The 23,588-nt window shown below is 40.2% G+C and overlaps 1 protein-coding gene across 4 annotated transcripts in view; it reads right to left on the bottom strand.

The window, feature by feature from the left end:
• Positions 1-7,384, bottom strand: part of LOC128599463 (DNA-binding protein SATB1) — a 56,345-nt gene extending 48,961 nt beyond the window's left edge. For 2 of the 4 annotated variants that reach the window (XM_053611032.1, XM_053611028.1), the window contains exon 1: positions 6,847-7,384. The gene's annotated coding sequence lies outside the window, so the exon portion shown is untranslated. The remainder of the gene's footprint in view (positions 1-6,846) is intronic. The other 2 variants (XM_053611031.1, XM_053611033.1) reach the window with 1 other exon arrangement.
• Positions 7,385-23,588: the final 16,204 nt, after the last annotated feature.

The raw sequence follows: 23,588 nt of genomic DNA, 5'->3' as shown, positions 1-23,588 counted from the left end.
TGTGTGTGGAGCAGAAACAATACCCCAATGAGGTGATAGTGTAAACAGTCAGAGCCAGTCAGGATACCAGGCCACGGTGAAAACAGGCCCACAAGATCTCAAGCACAGGACCATAATTAGCACCAGCAAACCTTTCAAAGACCTTGTTTGAAGTCTGCACTACTATATAAGAGCAAACCAACTCCACTTAAAGGTTTGTCTCAGCATCCTGAAGTATTTCTGCAACCCCCCCCCCTCCCCCCTCCAAAGCTGTCGGTTTTATTTGTTTGGACGTGATGCAGTAAGTGGATGTAAAGTCTGTGTAACACTCCTGGAATTGTGTGCATTAAGCATATTTTATAGATACTCTGTGTTGTTGTTTTTGTTTTTTTTTCTGTTTTTTTTTTTTATTTTATTTTTTTTTTTACCTTAGAATCAAATGCATGTGAGAAAGCAGATCAATCATGTTTTGCGAAACAGCTTTCTTTAGTAGAAAACGCTGATCTAATTTTGGGTTTCCATACGCGCGTGTTCCAACTCTAAGCATTCTGAAATGTACAGATCATTCACAGAAATTTTCCAAAAGTTATTATTATTTTTTAAAATTTAAATTCTTCCTTTTCTTTAACGCTAAACGTTAACCCGTCTGTATTTAATCTCCGGCCTAAAAATCCGAACGTACGCGGTCGTATTCCGCAACCTTGACATATCGAGGTTATTGACCATATGTGAACGTATTTTGCGGTAACTACGTGCACCGATCTTGTTATTGAGCGCTGTAATAGTATACAATACAATATCGTGTATTTCAAGTGCTTGAAATACTGTTTCAGAGTGTTCCGGTCATTTCTGCCGTGTTACGTATTCACATAGTAGTATTCACTTGTGCAATTTGTCTTGTATCTCTCTTATTTCTCTGTCATAGTCCCTTTATGTGCTAAGCCCATGAGGAGGTGTTAAAGGAGACGGCGGCCATGTTGAAATGCACCACGGAGGCTTTAATGTCCGTCGTGGCCGTCTGAGAGCCAGACACTGCCAAGAGGGGCCTCGCTCTGCCAACAGGTGCTGACAGTGCCAAGCACTCTGGCACTCACACACACACACACACACACACGCACACACACACACACCAACAGTGCCCTCTCTGACATCCGGAAGGGCATGGAGCTTCAGTGATGATTTGATCGGCCATGATTATTATTAAACGCTCAATTATGTGGTATAAAAACTTCCCATGTTAAAAGGTAAAAAAAAAAAAAAAAAAACGTAGTATGATTTGTCAAGTTGATACTTTTGTTTGTTTGGGGTTGTTTTTTTTCCTTTAAAGAGTTATTTAGTTATTATATAGTTATTACTTGTTCTTATGCTGTAATACGTTTTAGATGATTACTTGTTCTGTTGTTCTGGGTTATATATATATATATATATATATATATATATATATAAATCTAAATATGTAGTCTTGGACGTACAGGAAGCTCAGCATGATGTAAAATGTGACGTGAACATATGTTCTTATTCAAATGTACTCGATTATCTCGATTATTCGACGTGTAAAGTCGACGTGCATCCTTGTTGTTGTTTTTTTTTTGCGCCGGAGCCACAACGTCATTTCACGTTCCCTTTTTTCCGACGTCTGTTATCGTTCGCTAGACTGTAGCTCGAGTGCGAAATGAAAGGACGAAATGAAATCCTACAAGATCTGAGGTGGTTAATGGAACTAGTATGTGTTAAATAAATACATACATAAATAAATAAATAAATAAGGCTAGGTAATTCAACTCTAACCACCGTAGAGGTTTTAAATCCAAAAGTCTGGACTCACGTGATTAGGGAAATGTCTAAATATTCAGGACCGTGCCTGTAAAGTTTGCCTAGATGCACAGAAGAATCAGTGGCTCACACAGTGGAAAACATTTTGTTGTTGTTGTTGTTGTTGTTTTCTCCTCCAGACCCTTCTCTCACCGACGCTGTTCTGATCGCTACGCGGCGTGGGCGTTGTTTTGTCTTGGCGTTCGCCAGTTCTGCGACGGTAGCTGTGCATTAACGTGATTATTGAAGCTCGCGTTATAAATCAGGGCCAAGTGTATCTTGGCAGTTTGATAATGCAGCCAGCATGGGGTAGAGTCATCACTGCCCACTCCGCTCGTTCGGAGACGGCTCGGTACGCCACCGCTCAAGGGAAGGGCTTCCGCAAAGTACAGAGTATCTCGCGACGCCGGAGACACTGCTCGGCTTCGTTTCAGACGAATTAGCGTCCAGAACGACCAGGCCTGCACGTCGGATTAGGGATTGTCACGGAACGCAGGGATGTAGTGTCGTGCAGTGAAAATGACTGTATGACGTCTCGAGTCCGTGTAGGATCGTCTGAATTGAGAGTCACATATAGTGGTTGTTAAGCGCTTAATAATAATATTACGCCGTAATAACCATGTAATATTAGTGTATTAAAGGATATCACTGATTTATTGTTTGAATCCGGTGGTATAGAAGAGCACAGGCGTCAGTTTGTGTAATAATGATTATTATGATTTATTAAGAATTTCAAACTGATATGATTATACAATATAGCAGTAAATACAGTAGGCATTATGCAATTGCATATCTCTCTCTCTCTCTCTCTCTCTCTCTCTCTCTTTCTGTCTGTCTTAGATGTCTCTTTTCAGAGACATTCCCTGGTTAAGCCTGTGATGAGGTGTGCACTGTAAAAAATCCCCCTGTGGCTTTTTAAGGCCTAAACGTGTGCCAGTGTATGTGTGTATGTGTGTGTGTGTGTGCGTGTGTGTCTGTGGTGAGTAGTTTAAGGCAGAGCACTGTCCCGAGGTCTGGCGGCAGCGGTGATGCCTCCAAGGCTAAACATCTGAACCACAAAAAGCCCGCTATTTTCCCCTCTAAAGCTCTTACAGTAACCCGTATTAATGATCTAAAACCCTTTCTCCCTCGCCTCGGAGCACAGTGAGAGACGAGTGACTGACGGAAGGAAAAGATGGCTTTGTTTATTCTTCCTGCTTGTATCAAATTACGAAACGAATTAGTCAGCGAACGATCGGCCGACGCCACTTTCCTCGGCCTCGGAAATGACTTTTGTGTCACTGCCGTGGTCTGCTATCACATGCTCGCATCATTAGGCCTCTAATTTCTGCCTCGTGGATCGCGACACATCCACCATTAATAGAGGAAGAGAGACAAGGCTGTGTGTGTGTGAGTGTGAGTGTGAGGGAGTGTGAGAGAGATCCTCAGAAAGATCGTAGTGGAAAGACAAGTAAGAGTGTGTGTGTGTGTTTTGTTAAAGTGCGAGAAGCGTAAACTCCGAGCGTCCGTCTCACAGGCCTTAGTGTTTTATCATCGACACTGCTTCTTTTGTCTTCCTTTTTTTTTTTCTTTCCACTGATCAAAGCGACGAAGATCTGAATTAGACTTCACTGCTAATCTCGCTGCGTCTCTCTAAATCTGCCTTCGAGAGTGTGTGTGTGTGTGTGCTATAAAAGCGAATATTGTTCTAAATTGTGTCGTTGGAACATGTGGGTGGGTATTAAACAACCTGATCTTTTTCAGCGCGCACATCCGTCACTCCTTTTTCTTTCTGTCGCTTCACCAGAACAAAGGATCTGAGAAAACCTACACAGATCGGATAACGACGAGCATCACAAAAAATAAATAAATAAGAGACAACCGTACGCGCAGACTAAATTTAGGTCGCAAGGAGTCGAAGGTTCTCGCCGAGCCGAGCCGAGCCGAGCCGAGCGCGTGCTCTAAATTCTATTAGGGACGCCGCTGTGTGCCGTGATAACGTCGCTGTTCTGATTTCACACGCGCTCCGTCGAGTCGGACCATGGCGAAATCGACATGACGCTGTTTTTTTATTTATTTATTTATGTGATTTTATTTATTTATTTTTACCGTCCCGGACCGGGCCATTCTGCGTATGAAAAGGGATGCGGGTTTGAATACAGGCCTTCGCTTTGAAAATATTTTTTAAAAAACCCAAGCTGGAGACAAGTTCTGGCAAGGCAGAAAGTTGGGAACCGCACGCCTGAAAAGAACCGCACATGACAACACGCCTGTGACTGTAATTGGCAGTTTTTGTCGGTTTAAATTTTTTTTTGTTTTTACATTTTTGACTGTGAGCCCAGGAATGCGCAAACAATCCCTATTAAGACACCATTCATTATTATCTCCCCCCCCCCCTTTTTTTTTTTCCTTCTTCTTCTTCCCAACCTGTCATCATAAAGTCTGAACCGTTATTAACTCTCATCTATATTAGGAAATGTATGAGTGCAGTTTTGAGGAGAGGGAAAAAAAAAGAAAAAAAGAAGTGAAATCTGTAAACAGCCACAACAGTCGAAAAAAAGAAAGAGACAGGCACCTTACTGGCGACAGTCTAATAAACACATGCGCTGGCAGCTAAACAGGTATTTACCGAGCTCAGACCGCAAGTATAATTTCACTCTTTGCTGAGCTGTTATTTCACTGCAGCGTTCATTATGTTGGGCGATGAATGGTTTTACCGCACATATCTTTGGAGCCTTCGCGAGCTCCGAACACACAGACCGACCGGGACGGTCGCAGGGGTGCGCTTTTTTTTTTCTTCCCCCCGCTCCTGACTCTGAAAGCGTGCACTGCTCGACGCTCGTCGTTTATATAAAGAAAAAAAATGACAAAGCAGGTGTGACGGGAACAGAAATGATTCACCGGCGATGGGCTGCTTTGATTATGCTCCGAGGTGCTTTTGCAAGCCGCTGAAGCGACGTGCGGGTTAATTGGTCTCAGAGGGTCGGAGGGTAAATGTTGTTCCTCTCTATCGCTCTCTCTCTCTCTCTCTCACACACGCTCTTCTTCTCTCTCTCTCTCTCTCTGTGCTACTTTTTACAAGTCAAGTTGATCCGACTCGAGCGCTGAGGCTTCGGTTTGGCTCTTGTTCTTGGTCTTGCCCTCCGACAAACTGGAAACCAATTAAGACGGAATGTGATACGGACTCAACGCGAGCTCGTTTCTGAAGTGCCTCTATACCCACTCGACTTCCTGCAAACCGTAGCGAGGCTTTGACGTGCACTACTTTCACTTCACTTCATACTGACCTATATGTGCCCTAAGCATGCACGCACCTCCTGAAGGCCAAGGGTTGAAGATACTACACCACTACAGCCATGCACTCGAATGAAATACTTCCCAAGACAAACAATCGCCGAGTCACATCATTAACCCGCTTAAAAAAAACAAAAAAAACGTTTACATTATGTTTCGGACCGTGAGCGCTAGGAACAGTTCCTTTGGACTTCAGGGTGAAGAGTGAATGAATCTTCAACACACCACACACTCTATTCGAGCCTAAATATCCTCCTTTGTGAGAACCCAAGTTAAATTCAGGCTCTTTTTTTTTTCATAAGTGAATCGACGAGATGGCTATCTCTCTCGGCTGTCACTGTAACGATTACGTCGCGAGTGTGAAAACAGGGTTAAGTCGTACCGATAAAAAAGCCTTAACCTTGTGACCGAGCCGAGCCAGCCAGTTTCACATGAACAAATGGAATAGAGAAGGGCTTGTAAGAGCAGTTGAGGGGAATTAACGTTCAGAATAAGAGTCTTTGATCTTAAACCTGCGTTTACAAGAACTGCCAGTGAGAGTGACAGGAAAAGCTCTGTGGCTCTGTTCTGCGAAATAGTGACCAGATAAGCCACAATCATTACAAAAGAGCTCTGCAAAGGAGAGCAAAATACTCTTCAGAGCAACTGCCTCTGAAACAAAAAATAAGATGTGAAAGGGTAAACCGAAATGACTCGGTGGAGTCGTGAGATGATTACGCATTTACAGTGCATAGAAATCGATCTAAGAATAAGCCACGTTTAGACGTCTATTCTAAAAAAAAAAAAAATACGAGTGTGGGAGCACATCGGTGACACGATTATTAAAGCTCTGCGGTCGAAAAAGTTCAGCGAGGTCAACGGACGCGCTGTTAAGACGTGCGAGGACTGTGAGAAGCTCAGCAAGGAATGAGCTCGAGTCCTTCCAGTCTTGCCCAGTCCAACATCATGAGATTCTCTTTTCACACATTTCGCAATCCACAATCAGGTGAAAATGTGCTTTCTTTCTTATGTGTGTGTGTGTGTGTGTTTTTTTTTTTTACTTTATTTTATTGAATTTCATTCTTTCTTTTTAAACCGGAGTGTATTTTGGAACAAAATCACATGCTTTTGATGGCTGAGGAGCATTAGATCTAATTTAGAGTGAATAAAGATCTTGTTAACAAGCAGGACTGTGCATCTGGATGCTGACAGTCCCAAAAGTGATTCAGGTTTGTGAGACAAAAATAGCCTGCTGTCTCTGTGCTAGGCTCACACAAGATCTTCACCTTAAGGAAAGAAATGTTGACACTACAGTACATACACAGAATCTCAGACGCAGGAAAAATCCCACCTGTGTCACCAGTGTATACACACAAGTTACATTAATGATCAATTATTATTATTATTATTAGTGATGGATGTTAATTATGTTGGATAGGATAAAGTGTGAACTATTAAATGCCCTAAACTTTTAGCACCAGGTTTACATAACTGTAGAGCAATTTGTTTGCATTATTCATAACTGGGATTTATTATTAGTATTAGTATTATGGTTATTATTATTAATAATAATAATAATAATAATAATACTATCGCTCTGCGTAATCTTCTGCGCATTATTAATATTATTATTATTATTATTATTATTATTATTATTATTATTATTATTTTAGAGATCAGTGATGAAACTGGAGAGCAAACTGGTTTTGATAGAGTCCTCAATAATGTAATAAAGCATGTTATCTGAGCAGGTGGTGTTGCCATGTTGAGAAAAACGAGAGGAAAAGGGAAAGGAACCGGTACCTTAGTCAGCGATCCCCGTTGAGCCGCGCGTTTCCCATCCAAAGTTGAGGAAAAAGCTCAAGCACTTGGTGAGACCTGAAGAGATCCGGAGTCGCAGACGTGCTAGGACTGTCAAACACACTCACACGCTTTCTGTCTCTCTCTCTCTCACACACACACACACTCACACACACACTCGCACTCTAAAGACTAAAGCACGGAAGCGTTGTTGAAGTCGGGAGCGCACGGCGCGACGCAGAGAGAACGCACGGCGCGGAGAGAGCGCACGCACGGGCCGGGATGGAGCTTGTGAGGAGGAGGAGGAGGACGGGCCGTATGAGAGAGACAGAGTGAGAGAAAGAGGAGGAGGAGGAGGAGGTGGTGCTGCTGGTGGATGAGGGAGGCAGGTAAACGGATCCGCCCCTCTTTGCCTCTCTGATGATTCGCCAGTCGAGTTTGGGGCTCGCACCCTCTCCCGGGCCGCTTGTGATTCTCTCCTCTCCTCTCCTCTCCTCTCCTCCTCCGTGTTCTCTCCAGGGAAAAACAGCATTCACACCCCTTCCTCCCCTCCCTCCCTTCTCTCTCTCTCTCTCTCTCTCTCTCTCTCTTTTTTCATCTTTTACACACGCCACGTTTAAATGTCAGGAAAAATAAAGCCGCGAGAATTTTTTTTTTTTTTTTTTTTAAAGCCTGCGATCAACAACTTTAACAGTTGCAACTGTCCCATATGAACATGAGAAAGAAAAAAAAGAGGTTTTTCCCCCCTCTTTCATTTTCACACAGCATCACACGAATCACACGATGTGATATACGAGTTGCAACTTTACTTTCCAAAGCAGGTAAATGTGACATATGAATATAACACATGGACACATGGTCTCAGGGGGGTATGAGTTAGTAAGACCTGCAATATGATATATTATATATAGGCTAGAATTCATATATATATATATATATATATATATATATATATATATATATATATATATATATATGTGTGTGTGTGTGTGTGTGTGTGTGTGTATAATTTTTTTATTTTTTAAGAATGCGCATTTTATTATTAAAAGTTTTATTAGCACTTCTTATTTTTATTTATTTATTTATTTTAAATGAATTGCATTTCCTAAAATGGGATTTGAATCACTTGCAGAATGCACATTCCTCACTGCCAATCTTTCCATCAATATGATGTGAATCAGCGTTGATTTAAAGGCTTCTTCTTAAAGACGCAAATTTAAATAAATAAATAAATAAATAAGTAAGTAAGTAAGTAAATAAATAAATAAATAAACAAACCCGTGCAGGAATTTCTTGGCTCTGGTGATGGTTAAGCTCACTCATTGTTCATATTTTGTGCAGGAAATATGGATCAAACTTTCACGCTGAGCTCTAATTTATAAAGTGGTTCGAGTCCAGTTTTAGGAGAAATGATGCAGCAGGGTTTGGTTCAAGCTCCAGCACCCCTAACCGACTTGTTTTTGCGCGCGTCGGCGCTGCAGCAGGACTTTAAACCACAAGGTATTATGACTCTTAGGCAAATAAACTATAGAGAAATGCTTTTGAGTCTTTGAGTCTGAGGACCGAGATGCTGGAGCCAGATATTCTGAATGCGCAATGCGCAAAAAGAGAAAACCGTTATAACAACAATAATTAAAAAAAAAAAAAAAAGAACTAAAAAACTAAATATAATTTAACGCACGTGGAAAATATCATCTTTACTGCACGTGACATGATTTCCTTCATGTTTTTGCGTTTTTATACCTTTGCTTTTTTCCCCCCCACCCCCTCAGGATTTTTATATCATCCAGTGCATGAGGTGTTTTTGTTGTTTTTTTTTAAACAAATAATTCTTTATTTTAGATGTTCTTGTTTTCCCCCTTGCATAGCATGTGCATTGCACAGGGAGCACTGGTATTTTCCTTTAAGTCTGTAAAGCGGAATAACACACTAGTTGTGTCTGTATCATCTCTGAGAAATTCTCCCATGCACAAACATTTCCTCGATGTTAAATCTTCTCCTTTTTCCATAATTGTGTGTCACGCTTCACTCTTTTCTTCATACCCTCCTCCCAAATAGTTGAGCTTTGAATATTTTGGTTCAAAACAGATGACTGGAATAGAGTGCTATAGAGATTACACTCCAGATAAGCACAGAAGTATTATATTGTATTATAAGTATTTATACTTTATTATCAACTTTCCTTTTTTTTTTTTTTTATTAAATTGTACTTCAGTGTTATTAATGATGTCAGAGGTTGTATAGTGACGCAAGAGATCCAGACTTAATCTAAATCAGATCAACGATATTGCACTTGTTGCTGTTGATCCGTTAATTAAAAACAACAACAACAACAACAACAATAATAATAATAATAATAATAATAATAATAATAATAATAATAATAATAAATGCTATGCAACATAGTAAAATAGTCAAATGTCCTTAAGTGGTAAGTGCTGTTAGGTGGAGTGTTTTGAGGCACTGTTTAGTACAGTAGTATGCGGTGTAAGATGGAGGGTCTGTGCAGAGGTGTTTTTTTTTTTTTTAACCATTTCCGGTTACTGTAACTAAAAAACGGGTTTTTGGAACCCATGCTTGGGTTCATCCTGCGGAAACAAAGTGTAATGAAGGTGTGAAACATGCCCACTAATTGTGTTCGGCTATCTAGGTCACTAAAAAAAAAAATGTTTTGTTTTTAATAACACGTGAAACCTTTCCTCTGTGGAAATATGGAACGCTGTTTAATATCTAAACGTGATAAAGATCAGGGGGTTTTTTGTTTTGTTTTGTTTTTTTTGTTTTTTTTGTTTTATTTTATTTTTTTAAATTTTTTTTTAACACTCTCTGTGTGAAAAGGTGCTAATGATGCTCATTAATACATATCTGATGGTGTGTCGTTAGTTGTTCTCGTCAGGTCGCAGTCATTTCTCAGAAAAAGTCGTGGTTTTGGGGCTCCACAAAAGCCAGAAACTGTTTCATTTGGTGTGGGTGTGTTTTCGATTTGCATGAATCACTGCGTCGTGTTAATTTCAGTTCATGTGCTCCAGGTGTGAGCAGTAGTAATAAGGAAGAAGAAAGGTGAGATAGTTAAAAAGCTCAGCACGCATGCAGATCCATGTTGACTTTGGCTGGAGAGCTTTTGCTGGGTTTGGATCATTATGATGTTGTGTTGTAGCTGCGATTCCGATCGTGGCCACAAGAGGGCGGCGTACGAGCATTTAGACCAGGGGATCTCAAAATGAGGGGCTGTGAGGTACTGAAGGGGCTGAGGGCTATGGGAGGGACGACGACGACTTGTTTTTATTTTTTCCCCTCCAGTTAAATTTGTTAAACCAGTTGTATAAACCACAAACTACCAGATTCAAAGCTGTATTAATCATTAATAAGTTCTTACACTCTTGCAGAAATAAAACTGTTATCACTACAGTCATGCATTGTTTTTGTTTTTTGTAGTTTTACTATATCTTTTTAAAAATAATGTAAGTTCCACCTTTACCCTAAAAGTTAATTAAAACACTTTGCTGCACCTTACTAGGTACAAAATACATACTAAATGTACAAAACCATATTTGACTGATCAAACAGGGTTTAAAATAATAATAATAATAATAATAATAATAATAATAATAATAATAATAATAATAATAATTAAGCCTATAAGTGTCAATTTGGACCATGTTTCAAGAGCTGCAATAAATAACCAGAATATCCTTCATATATAAATATTAAATATAAATAATCAGCCGCATAGTTCATTTAAACCAAATCTGTAGTGAGGGGTCTGGATTTTTCTTTCTTCTTCTCTAAAGGTGTAAAAAGCTGTGGCTGCAGAAAGACTGCAGAAGAACCTGCAGAAAGTTTCATAACCCCTGATTTGGACCGGAAGTTCAAGGTTTCTGTCTCAGATGTCTTAACATTTTGCTTGTCCTGCTCATGTGCACGTAAAGCTTGATCTTAATTTTGATCCCTAGTCCCATTCTAGAAAACAGTCAGTTTAGAAACCCATGATTTTAGAGCTTCACACCTCCAGTAGCATCGTGGAGCTTCATCAAAAAAAAAAAAAAAAGAGAGAGAAAAAAGAAAGAATTGATCTTGTATAGCAGGACTTACATTTATGTCAGTTTGCTCCAAAACAATTGAATAATGCATGGAATAATGTGGATGAGAAAGGTAATAAACAGTGTATTTTTACAATTATATAGATTTCACAAAGCGATTAAATAGTAAAATTGTTCCTTGTCTTCATGTTGCTCTCTCTCTCTCTCTCTCTCTCTCTCAGTAAATGTGTTAGAATCTAGGTAAAAATTACACCAACTAAAAAAAAAAAAAATTTAATAAAAGATCACTAACAATTAAATTAAAGGTGGCTTCGGCATCAGAACCTTTTTTTTCAGTAATTTTCATATATATATATATATATATATATATATATATATATAAGTTCATCTCAAAGTTCAATAAAAAATATATATATATAAATATATAAATATATGGTGTGAAACCTGGAATTTTGTAACAATTCACGCTACTCAACATGTTAATGTCATGGTTAGGGCTGTGGTTAACTTTCCTACTGCTTTATTTACGTGGAATCAAACAAAATCCTACCTCTTTGTTTATTCTAATTCGCAGAAAGCTCGGAGGGGAAACTCGGGTTTCTGCTTCATCCCCAGCCTCTGTAAACAAGATTTAAAAAAAAAAAAATAATAATCACGATTAGGTCACTCAGTTCTCGCTTAGGCAGCATTTCTGGGGTGGAGGCGTGGCTTTCGAGAAGGTTTGTATTTGTTTAAAGTTTCATAACAGCTACCTTCAGCTAACTTCCGGTACCTTCCATCGAATTTCCTGACTTTAGCACTTTAACACTAATCTGTTTACCTTGTTATACAACAACAATGATTGTAATAATATTCTAATAATGATATAGTAATACTTCCCCTTCTCCTAGCAATAATTTCAATAACAATAACAACAATAATAATAGTTGAATTGCTATATTTTTGCTGTAGTAAACCCTACTGAACAATAACACAGTACAAAGATGAGCAGGCAGTAAGTAAGGAGGCATTAGTTACATCAGTGACGCACCATGTCGTCGTTGTTGTTGTTGTAGTAGTCGAGTAGGCCGTTGTGGGTGTCAAAGTGCTCGTGTGGGTGTCTGAGACAGGAAGTATACTTAATCACGTCGACAGCGTTGCACTTTCCCCGATGCAGCTCACATGTGTAACCTTGAGGGAAACAGCTACGTCCAAATCGATAGCGGCGAAGAACGGAGGCCAAAACCAGATCTATGGCACCGTGGCACAACTTTCATCCCAGACGGGTTTTTTTTTTTTTTTTTTTAGATCTCCTGGCAAACGAGAGCAGATTAAAAAGAGTACAGCGCCCTGAAATTAATGTTTACAACGAACAGCAATGAGACACAGCTCACCTTGTTCTCATCATGCTGGGCCCGTTTTAATTACAGGCCTTATTTACAATATTGGGCAATTTGTCTAAAAAAAAGGAAGCCTCTGGCGACGAGTCGGGCATCGCGTGTATTAATGGAATGTGTTTTACGATTTGGTTATGAATTCATGCGTGAGTTATTGCACATGTGCCTACACACTCCCAGCATACTCATAAAGAGTACAACCAAAGTTTGTCAGTGGCCACAGGTTGTGTGTGAATCATTTGAAGCAAGGTTTCCTTTCTTTCTCTCTCTCTCTCTGTCTCGCTCTCTTATCTTCACTCTCACCTCTCTCCTACTCAACACCCCCTCCCCCACCACCCTTCCAACCCCTACCCCTTCCACAGGTATATTTGTGCTAACAGAGAGGCCTTTGAGTCCGTTCCGTCGTATTAAACGCGCTCGCCGTCCAGCCGAGGCACCATTAATCCTCATTCATCATCTCCCCGAGGAACCGGCACTTTGTTCAAGAGCGAATAAAGTGACCCTGAGAGCGTTTCGCAAAAAGAGACGACCGTCACCGTGCGCGCCGAGGACGCCTGAAAAATGTATTTATCAAGTCTGGGCCGACTGTGAGCTTGACAATTACACACTTTGGAGCCCTCAGGCTTCAGAGCGCAAGCACTTTGGCTAATTAGAGCAGAGCGGAGCGGAGAGAGATGCCACCCAAGTTCTGCCTCGAGAGGATGTTGACGGAGGAATGTGTTTTCAAATACATGAAGAATGAAGAGTAATGAAATTGTTTTTTTGGGTTTGTTTTTTTTTTTTAAAGCAGCTCGACTTTTACCACTCCGTTTAAAAAAAAAAAAAAAAGTATATATTGCTATGACGATTAGGACATTTAAAGTAGTTATACCAGTATAGAAGACGACATCCAATGCAGACTGATCCATTGACACCCAATGCAGAATGATAAATCAATCTGATTAAATGAGATGGTTCTTGATTAAACCCGGAGACAGATTTTATCCACGTAAAAAGTGAAAAGAGGAAAGATTTTCGTACCAGGTTTAATACCGCATCCGACGGCTTAAACCACATCCGACGACGGAAAGCACGCTTTCGCCACTTTATCCGTCTCTCCGAAGCTACCTTTGACGATAAACTCAACCTCGTACGCTCCGTCAGCGTTGGAGGTTGGCGCCTTTAAATAATCGCTTTGACAACTTTTAAAGACGACGCCATCTTATTCCCAAAACGAATCAAACCCCTAGAAGACGGTGTGAAGAATATGAAATGTAAAAACGCAATACAGCTATCGCATTTCGGTCCGTCCGACCGGACGGGCATCGGATAACATCTATGTGGTTAAAATACGATCGTGTACACGTGTAAACAGGGTCCAAAGACGGTCCTCTTAACCAGTCTGGTCGTTTATTAACGTGTCGAATCGTCTGTTTGACGTTAAGAAGGATGTATTAAAATGATGATAGCTGCACAGCAGACAAACCAGAGCTGAAACAAAGAGCTAAATATGACTAAAACTGAATGACGGATTTGCTGTTAAAAATCGGTAGAAAGGAACGTGCCGCTTAAGGCCTCGCTGCTCACGACTCTCTTCCAAATCACTGACACGCATCTTAACACAATGTTCGAATCGCAGCAAGACATCATATTTTCAGAAAGTCCATTACCCGTCACTTAATTACACAGATGTGATTAGACAGATCTGAAGTCAAGCAAGCGCTGCTGTGATTCCTCTACGAGAGGACTCGGTCTCGCCCGGCTGGCCGTCATTAACGGATCCTGCTAAAGAGGCCTCCAGCGCCACGGGGGGAAAAAATAAGACACGCTAAAATATAATAATAGGCATGTTTATAAATCGTGTTTTGCCACATATCGAAAGATCTTGTCGCCTTCGCGGTAAGAGTCTTAGTCGTGGAATTTGTGTGTGTGTGTTTTTTTAATCAATTAGCCGGAAAGCCAAATGTAAATAATGCACACCCCATACTCACCCTAACAAAGTTTCTTTCATTCTGTTTTCCACAGGGATTTTCCAGGGACTCTTTTTTCCCTTCTCTTTTTATAGAGCTTATTGCAGATTTATGACCTGATCCAAACAGATCCTAGCTAAAGGTTAGTCACAGATAATGAAAGCGCCTAAAACCGCACAATAATTCCTAAAATTCCAGTGCTGGGTTTCAACAAACCAGTGAGAAAATTGCCTGCCATTATAACTAGATCTGTAAGTATGGACGCATCACACAGCCACTTCTCTCTCTCTCTCTCTCTCTCTCTCTCTCTCTTTCTCTATCTCTCTCTATCTATCTATCTATCTATCTCTCTTTCTCATGAGAAATTAGAAATACTTTGGTGAGGATAGATGTGTACACAGTATATTTACCCTTTTGTTGAGGAACCAAGTTCAGCTGTTCAGGATAATTACACAGGGAGGTAACCATGGCAACATCTGTAGGCATCAGGGCACACCTGTGTTGGTCGAGTTTGGAGGAAGAAGACAAGGAGGATGGAGAGGAAAGAGCTTCATTAAGTCCATCAAAATACTTGAGCGCAGTGTTTAAGGCCTGACTCGGTAATTAACAATTGTGAAAGAAAAGCGCTTTTCTTTTTTTACTTTTTTTTTTTTTTTGTCAGAACAAATGAGACGTCTCTGTCTGGGTTGACAGCGGAGTCTCCGGAACGTTCGGTGTGTACATTTCTCTGTAAATTTGCATCCTCGAGCATCTTAGAGATCAGGGGTTTTTCATGTTGCTCAGGGCAAGAAAAAAGAAGCACGTGACCTGGCGTGGTCAGATTTCTGTAGTGCCCACTCATGACTGAAGATTGAAGCAGCAATCTTTTTCTTGTTTGTTTGTTTGGGTTTTTTTTTTTAAGTGTAAAAAAGCAAGAATGAGAGAAATGAAAGGAGTTTTTTTTTTTTTTTTAATTCTCATTGTGGTTAATTACGCTTCTCTTCAAATTCATTTAGGTGAACTTTCTCCGTGCAAACGAGTGAACCTCGGGAGCGTACGGAAACCGAAAACCAGATCTGTTCTTTCTGAAAAACGGAAAAACGAGGACGTGCTCACATCTTGCCTCGGTCGGAGTTGTGACGAATCAAATTACCTAGCCAACTAATGGTGCTTATTCACCGAGTCGGTTTACTAGTCGTGGATTGCGTCGGTATTCCAGTTTCACGAAGACGAACGAAATGGCTCTTAGGTTTTTGCAGATATTTTGTGTCGTGTATAAGAATCGCATGCGTTACAATTATTCCTCAGTATTGCCTGGAACCTTTTAAAATCATTTTGTTCTCCTTAAATGAAACAAAATTGGTATTACTCAGGGGGTTGCGGGTTTGAATCCCAACTCCGCCCTGTGTGTGTGTGTGTGTGTGTGTGTATGTGTGTGTATGTGGAGTTTGCATGTTCTCCCCGTGCGTCAGGGGTTTCCTCCGGGTCCTTCAGTTTCCTCCCCCAGTCCAAAGACGTGCGCTGGCATTTCCAAATTGTCCTTAGTGTGCTATTGTGCCCTGCGATGGGTTGGCATCCTGTCCAGGGTGTGCCCTGCCTTGTGTTCTGAGTTTCTGGGATAGGCTCCAGGTTCCTCCTGCGACCCTGTGTAGGATAAGCAGTATGGAAAATGGATAGATGGATAGAAGGATGGATGGATGATTGGATGGTATTACCCAGTAGAGGTCAGGTTGGATGAGACTGGATGCGGACACTCTTAAAAATTAAAAAAAAAAAAAAAAAGGATTCCTCAAGAGCGGTTAACAGTTCCAGCTTTCTAAAAGGGTTCTACTTGAAAGCTGGTCAGAAATGGAAAGCTTTTTTATAGTGCTATATGGACCATAATTTCAAAAGATTTTTCCATCAAACCTCAAATGATAGAGAACTTAACCACACTAGTCTGTTGTAAAAAAAAAAACAAAAAAAAAGAAAGAAAGAAAAAGAAACGCGTCTAATAAGTAGGCGTACATCTGAGTACAGAAAGAATTCCATGGGTTTCAATTATGTTGTCAAGAGACTAAGTTAAAGACTTTATCCCACCTCCCTCACTCCAAACCATTAATCCTCTCATATTCCATGTTGCTTTTGACAAGCACACGACTGAAAGCGACGGGGTATCTCTTATTTCCGATGGAAAGAGAGAACCCCTGTTCTGTTTCGCTTTCCCCATGAGACCCTGACAGAAGTTTGCAATCGGTACCACTTCGGAACACCTTCGTGATGATCGGTATTAGTGCCGTGAGCACCTTTAAAGCCCTTTCCCTGCGTTTGACGGGTGGGTACTGCGCTACGAGGCCCAGCAGTCTCAAGGACTCGCCAGATCATCCGTCATCTCGCTGTCGTTAGCTGGTAATGATTTGATTATTTTGCAGATGCACCAGGGTATAAATCTCTTTCAGAAGCATTTCCTTCACATATTAATCAAAAGCGATAGAGCAGAGCAGCCAGAGATTCGGAGAGAAACGAGCCTTTCTCGTTCAGAAAATGGTTCTTAACAATGTTTGGAATGGAAAAGTGGCAACTTTTTTATCACAAGACACGATACGAAATCCTGAGTTTGTGTGGAGAAAAAAAAAAAAAAAAGTTTTGTCTCTCATATCCACACTATGAGCAATCCTAGTGTGTATTGGTTAATACTGTTCAGCAAGGACGGCGCATGAACAGGCAACCTCAGGAACAGGTCTAATTTATGTAAGTGTATAACATAAAACATGAATATTTATGTCACCCAAGACCTTGCGAGAATTATAGAAGAGAATAGAATAAAAGTTATAGAATAAATATGCTAAAAGTGGCCATTGGGACCATTTTGGAGCCTACTGATTAGTCATTAGTCAAATATTAAACATACCAGTCTCAGATTCATTAAGTAAGGTTAGCTTCAGAAGCAAAATGGCCTCCAATCTGTGACTTTACACTTATTAAAGTCAATAAAGGAGAGAAATATGACGAGCCTTGGCCCTGGTTTAGGAAAATGAAGCTTTCATTTTGAAACAGTGAAGCTGAATTCACTGAGCCCTTGTGTTTGCTCTTTATATATCCGCACGGTGTGAAACATGAATGCTGCAGATCTGGCCTCAACCTCCTGAAAACATTCCTTTCATGTATCCCAGAATGCACCGTGACACAAAATAGCCCTTCAGTGAATGTGTATCGAACCCGGCCACCACTCCGGGAGCCATCAGGCCGATGCCAGGCGCTCTGGATTGGCCGAGGTTCCCGTGAGGATATAGGGAGGAGGGGGAGTTTTCCGTCTCGACAGGCCAGTAAGCCTCGAGGCTCCTGAGCTCCTGAGAATCGTAGCGAATTGTGGGCACCTTGGCAGCAGCTCGGTGTTCGCCTTAGGTCTGTCACAGCTCAAAGAGACAGTCGGCGCTTGCCCAGATACTCAACGGGCAGAGCCCAGGAATGCCGGGAAAAGCGTTTCTTTCGGGTTCGTCTGGACTGGTGTCGATAAGCAGTGGTGGGCATCTCCTCTGCGTATCGCTGCCGCGCACCCTGTGACGGCTCGAGTGCCATGGGCTAGGACATCGGAGGCGGAGTTCCTGGATACCGACACTGGACACTGCCATACCAACACAGGATGCCATTCTTCCACTGCTATTCCTCACCACGCTCATTGCCCTCGGCTCCCGGCGGCTCTGGTTGCCAAACGATGACTTGAACTGCGCTATCTGTTAAAACACAAGGTCTGAATTTGGTGTGCTTTAGTGTTTTTGCAGCCCTTTAGAACGCTATGCATTCTGTTTATTGTAAACATCATACGAGAAATAATGGCCTTGTTATTTAGTGCAATGCATTCTACTATTTTTTTAAAAAATTTTTTTTTAAACACATTTGAAATCAATTTGTGTTTTTGTACTGAGAGACCACCAATCACATATCCTTAAGCTCACGGTGGCAAATGATGAAGTTCCATAAACATATGAGGACCTAAATATCACGTATGTACACTACGTCAATTGTTTCAAGTTCTATGTTCAATCTTATCCACCTTTTAAGTAAAAGTTAAGTAGGAAATACCCAGAAACCTATGAGGGGAGGGGCACTGGAACCACAGAAAGAAGTGTGGCAAAACTACAGATAAGGTCAAATACTTCCTGTCAGTACATGATTCTTATAAATGAGTGATTTAAGGTAAAGGTTAGGGACAGTTATTTTGTCACATGAAAGCAGGATTCCCAGAATTTAACATTTCCATCATTAGTATTGAGTCATATCTAACACAACAACAATAATCTATTGAAGTAATGAAACGACTTTATATATATACACACATGCTAATATCATTTAACATCATAATAAGATGTCTGCACATAAATGTCCTGGGAAAACCTATGACAAAGTTTAGTTTTGGAACATTTACTGAGTCTTGAGGAAGAATTTACCTAATGTTGTTTTTTAAAAAAAACAAAAAAAACAAGAGAAAACAAAACCTTGGTTAGCTTGACATATTCGAGATTCAAGATTCTTAACACCGCAGACTTAGTGGTAATTGATATATCTTTATATAACGGATATATATATATATATATGTGTGTGTGTGTGTGTGTGTATATATATCAGATTGGACCCTACTGTCCTTTCCACCAAAAAATTCAGATATTTTGTCATTATTCTCAAGAATTACTCTGTTGTTTAGTCCTCCTTATGCCAGCAGAAATGAAGAGTTGTACCAACTTAAGGTTCTTTTTAATAAATAAAATGGCAAATAAATAAATAAATAAATAAATCAACCTATCTTAAGGCTATGGTTGTATTGATATTTGATAAGCATCTCTTTAAAGCTGCCAAGGCTTGCCAAAAAAGAGTCTTGTGTACAATGTAATCGTGCTTCTGTCGGGTTAAAGGACCACTCGGGTAAGTATTAGGACTTAAAGAGAGACTTTTCTCAAGACAACTGCTATGTCAAAACATTTCCATGATCATGTAAATTTGGCTACTGAAAATGAAAGTCTCACTTCTGCTGAGGTTTTTCAGGAAGGCACTGCAGCACTAACATCCTCTAGCAGTGTTGTGTCTTAATCGTAGTGGAAAAAAAAAAAACAGGCGTGACTGACTTCAGGTAAGCTGTAGGAGGATAGAAACGCGGCCCGCCACATCAGAGGGTAAAAACAGCAGACATGTTTCAATACAGTGAGGCCGGTGAGTAATATTTACACTGCAGGACTCATTGTAGTGGTATGAAAATTTGACATGACACCCAGAGGATTCCCCTAATTACAGTAAATTAATTGTCGCTGTACGTTCTCACGTTTTCAGCCTACTGTGGGAATCGAGCGCGACGTCAAGGTCTAGTCAAAGAATCAGTTTCAGGAACTGTGATTCAGTGTTTTGCTGCTATGTTTTGGACACTGGATTGTTGTCCAGCAACTATCTCTGCGTTTCGCTATGGAAACTGTGAGGAGTCTCGATATAGTCGGGTATCCGTGACGTCGGCTGTGTTTACGTGCGGGCAAATATTCCGAACTCGGACGGAATACTGACATACACCGTGTCACGTATAACCTAGCACATGCAAATTCCTAATACTGAAAAAGTCAATCCCATCTTATGCTTTTTTTCCGATCTTTCATAAACAACACAAGCGTGTAAACACCATGTTGCTTTTTTTAGCCCACAGAAACACATTTGCAAGGCGTCATAAAAGAATCAGTCGAGTGTTCCTGAAAATGACAGCTACAGCTACATCATTTTGATGACATCACGTATCACTGGAATTTGTACATCACAGAAAAATATATTTAGCACGTACGTTCACTGTAAAGAGTGTAAAGAGGTGAATAACGTTAAATGTACGACGTCTTGAACCTTGAATTCACTCAGTTTGGTAAACAAGCTGTTAATGGTATTTAAGCATGAATATTCAAGCTAACCGCACAGACATGAATAGGAAGTGTTTATTCATTTCAGTGGAATGTCAACAGTCTGTTCAGAACCTCGCCGTGACTAAAACAAAAATCATGACACAGATGTACGGTGAAAAATAAGCTGATATGATCGTTTAAAGGGCGGCATTTCCGTCTGGGCAAACGTTATATCTGACAGTGATTTTCCACATTTTAGATCATATTATAGACAAAGTGTTCGACATTTTAATGACGTGCTATTATAGGAAAGCAATCAACAACACTGTGGTGTGACGCGGCCTCGTGCGAGGTTTAATATTTTCCTAAAACAGTACATCCAGAGGTGTTTTATTCCTCTTACAGCACAACAATTCAAAGAACATAAAGGTATAAATAGTTAACGTGAGGTTCCTGTTATGACTTGCGCCGATTATTATGTTACAGCTATAAACGTTCGTTCGTCCCTTCACTCACCAGACTTTTTTGTTTTTGCTCTCGGAGTTATTAATAAGACAAAACGCAGCTTGTCATGTTACCGAGAAATCCGCCGTCGTGAAGATTTTCCACGGTCGGGAAACTGTCGCAAAGCACTGACACTTCCGAAAATAAACACTTCAGGAGAAAATCGATCGTATCAGTGATTGCGTATGTTTTTAAAAAAACCCGTAATGTTTCAGACCAAGTGCTTTAACCCTGTACTGTGTAAATTATTACATTTACATTTAAAAAAAAATTTTTTTTATGGATTTTTATTACGTGAATTAGTTCAATTTGGGGGTGGCGGGGGCGGAGTGGGGGGGGGGTTGGGTGGTAAATTGTAAATGGAGGAAAATATCATATAGTCAAAAATAACACAAAATGTATGAGATTACAATTCTAATTCCTATCATTTTTTTTTTTTTTTTTTGCCACATAGTAAGCATTTAAAGGTCATATTGTATCTTCTAGAAAGGAATTACAGATGTAAAAAAAAGCATGTGGGTGGATTTACTCTCTCAGAATAGAAATTTAGACCCGAACATGGTTGTGTGAAGTAACTTGTACATTTTTTTTCTCTTAAATTCTTAATTCTTTCTCTTACAACAAAAATAAGGTGCAAAATGTCTGAAATTACAGCAGCTCTTCTTACTTTGAATGTAAAACAAAAAGTAAATACACTGTCCTAGTGTGTTTTTTTTTTTTTTTTGCTGATTCATGAACGCACACACTACAGTTCCTTTATCGCATGCTGTTGCCGTATGGAAACAATGACATTTCACCATTTGACAGAATACTCAAAATATATAAACGTGTTTAAATGACAAAAAATAACTGTCAACTCATTTCAGACAGTGTTTCATTTTTTTTTTCCTTTAAGTAGTTTTGCCTAAATATTGAAAAATGAATAACATTTTGAGCGCCCTCCGATGAGGACTTCCACCGTGCCGTGCGATTGCGGAAATTTTTTTGTTACGTCAAAAATCCTTTTCCCAGTTACATAGGAAAATAGTAGTTTTGTGTTATTGCCTATCAAAAAATTTGAGATAAATGAATTGTTGCCATAGGGTTAATATAAACTTGTGATTTGTGTTGTAGCCAGACTTACACTCACTCAGAGATTGCTGTTATAGGAAATTCAACAACACCAATCAGATTCAAGAATTCAACGGTGTATAAATGGTTTTATATGGTATGAAATCAAACAAAAGTGGTCTAGTAGTGGTTCAAATCCAAAACTGTGTCACAAGAGTGTGTGTCTCTCTCTCTCTCGCTCTCTCTCTCTCACACACACACACACACACACACACACAAAGAAAAAGGATATAAAGGGGAGCTTAACTTTTGCTTGATTTGCTGAATTTGGTCCTCACAATTCAACGTATCACCACGTTGTTGCTAAACAAATATAACCTTGGTCTTTGGCAGTCCCGGATAGGTGTGGTTTGGTATTGGTTATATGTTGGTCGGTGAGTCTGATGGAGGCTAGATGAGTTGTGCAAACTTGAAACTCCAGTCTTGGTAATATTTTGGTGCAGATAAACAAGTCATCGTCTGCACCTACTCATCGTCTGCCTTGTTCAAAGTCAACCTGTAGATTCAGAGTGATAGTCTGTAGAATTTCCATTCACATAATTCATCATAGTTCATCAAAGTTCATCACACTGTAATACACCCATGTTAAAGACTACAGTATATTCAGAAGTACATTCATCTCTTGCATTATTAATATTTTAAGTACACAAGGCTTGAAAGCAATCAAAAGCTGGAGGAACCGAAAAAAAAGAAAAGAAAAAAAGGTCTCGAATAAGACCTTAATATAGAGTATAAAATGGCTTCAAGCTCTCCTTTTTACTCTATTTAAATGTATTCACAATGTCTCAGACATTTTCTCTCTAGGGTACGATTTCTTTAAAAAGCAAAACCTTTTTTTTTCTTTTTTTTTGGAATCAACTTTTTTTTTTCTTTTTAGTAGCCTCCATGCCTCATGAAAGTGAAAGTGACCAATTATTCATTCTCTCCTTCTTCACAAGCAGCCACCAGGGAGGAGCAATTACACGTTCCCACTGCAAACATGGCAGGTCTAATAAGGCACGCGAGTAGAGAAAGAATCAATTAAAGCGTCTCTGACCCTCAGTGGACACGGCCCTGCTTGTACAACACGCCGAGTTCAATGCCTGCCTGCGGGCCATTTTCAATTTTACCAAACGAGAAAAGGAACACGTGCAATTTGTCATGTATAATGCAGCCTAATACAGTCTACCTTTCTTTCTTTTTTTTTTTCTATCTCTCCAAACGTGCAGTCTTAATTCGGTCTCGGCGCACGTCAATCTCTCGCATTAATAAGAAAGCTGCACTCGATTTTTAGAAAAGTCTTCATTTCTTGGTTCAAAGATGAGTAAGAGCAGCTCAGAGGGTTTCCGCAAATGAGAAAGACGGAGGAGGAAGAATGCAGGTTGCTCTGCAAAACCTGAAAGTAACATGAATCAGCGGTGAAATAACATTACACGGGTCCAATTTCACTCTCAGAAGCAGTTCAGGTTGAAATGTTATGAAGGAATTCACTAACGTATGTTCAATGAGGATCGAGGCATCCTGCAAAGGAAAACTCTTCTCTCGGCTGAGGGAGTGTAGAGCCTAATTGGATGGGTAGACGGACTTGTTTTTGCCATCTTAGCTTAGGCGTGCACAGAGAGCGTATCCGAGTGACAAAACTTACAGCCGGAGAATTCCACATGGAGTGATGCGTTACGCTGTGAAACCTCCCCTGCTTTCATGTAAAATGGTGTAGCGCCGTCGAACATGTGACTAAGAACGGGGAGGAAATGCACATGCGGCATGAAAGCAGAGCAAGCTAATGAAAAGTTTTATCGCCTCAGTAGTGCAGCGTTTAGGAAAACAATTCGTACGTGGAAGGAAACTGTGCATATCGTCCGTTTAATTCGACTTTTAATTAGAACTCTCAATGCTACTTTCAGTGACACAGCGAAACGCCGAGTCCTCCCGAGAGACTAAAGCCTAAATAAAGTTAGTCCC

The sequence above is a fragment of the Ictalurus furcatus genome, chromosome 23 (assembly GCF_023375685.1).
Source record: "Ictalurus furcatus strain D&B chromosome 23, Billie_1.0, whole genome shotgun sequence".
NCBI lineage: Eukaryota > Metazoa > Chordata > Actinopteri > Siluriformes > Ictaluridae > Ictalurus > Ictalurus furcatus.
Note: the sequence above shows the minus strand (reverse complement) of the source record. Positions and strands in the feature narration are given on the sequence as shown.